This window comes from Triticum aestivum, chromosome 4A (genome assembly GCF_018294505.1).
Source record: "Triticum aestivum cultivar Chinese Spring chromosome 4A, IWGSC CS RefSeq v2.1, whole genome shotgun sequence".
Classification (NCBI taxonomy): Eukaryota; Viridiplantae; Streptophyta; class Magnoliopsida; order Poales; family Poaceae; genus Triticum; species Triticum aestivum.
The window spans coordinates 387,609,665-387,611,216 of NC_057803.1; positions in this window are offsets into that span (position 1 = coordinate 387,609,665).

Consider the following 1,552-nt stretch of genomic DNA (forward strand, 5'->3'; position numbering starts at 1 on the left):
ACAAGCCTGTTTTAGTTTATTTCATTTTTGTTGCTGTTTTCTGTTGTTTTTATTACTTTAAATATTGTTTCCGCCTCTGTTTTATTTTACTGTCATAACCTGTTCTTGTTAGCGGAATGATTAAGAACCAAATATGAACAAGAACAAGTTGGATCTTGTCGGAATGATTAAAAGAGGAAAGGTTGAGCCAAATATGAAAAGAATTTGAAAGCGATATTAGAGGAGGCAATTGACTGATGAAAATTCATTCTTACGTCAAACTTTGCAATAAATTTGAGAATAACTCCGGAAAAATTAGAAGAGTTAGGTAAGATCCTGGGAAAAAACCTGTGGGTTAGGGCCCACTCAAGAGAAACACCGTTGAACGATTTAAAAGAGAGAATGCATCGGTTGAATTAAATGGCTGGAATGAATTAACAACCTCAAAATAACTTGAATGGATCGAAAATGGAAACGTAAATCTTCTGAGATATCTTCGACACTCCGGAACAATTGAATAGCGAGAAGTGGATGATTAAGAGGTGCACCGGCATCAGAAAATATTTGAAACGAGGAAAGGATATGATCAACAAAGCTTGAATTGAATCTACCGGAGAAGAAAAGAATGAAGAATAATGAGCTTGAAGCTTCCTTAGCATCTTCATGAGAATCACCGGGTAAGAACTTTGAAGGAAAAGAATGAAGAGACAACACATCAAAAAGATGGATACTTGATTAAGAAATCTGAGTCCTTGAAGAAAAATGGTGGGAGGGTGGGAAAACAAAGGCAGCTTGGACAGATGGAATGGATAATATCGAGAAAACTTAGAGTTGATATTGCGGATGTTGAAATGATCGGATCCACTTGAAGAGAAACACGTCGGTTGAAAAGGATTGACATGGCAATCTCGATTATCATGAAGGATTAGTATTCACATAGAAATATGAGAACACCGCTTAGGAAAGGTATGGAATCAAAACTTGACATTGAAGCAACTGGAATACCACAACTGTAAACAAAACAAAGGATTGTCTTCCAGAATAAGACGGAAACAAATATATGATAGACCCCATATCGTGTCATGTGTCTGTTGGAAGGATATCCTACATGATACTGAATTCCCATTTAAAAACTCCCGAAACATTCTGGTTATGCAATAAGGTGTTGGGGATACAGGGGAAGCATAATATCTCACCCAAACTAACAATCCCTACATCCACATGTATCCATCCTTCAACACATAACCAAGAAAACCTTTCGAAATCATGTACCTCAACCTTCGAAAAGCATACGTTATATTAGTTATGGCAATACTCCCGAACTCCCGCCCCAGTACTAGGTGGCGTCGAGGTTATCTCACCAACAACTGCATACAAGATATTTTCGATATCGGCGAACTCAGGCATTCCAGAATTGCAACAATAAAATTGTGACGACAACACCTCAGAGCTCAACTCCCCGGGACACTGCCACAACCCCTAAACGTCAGGAGGCACCAAGAACAATGTTCTCGTCATAAGACTATTAGTACTATTCCAAGATACTTGCATGATCCTAATTTTTTTGTGAAAT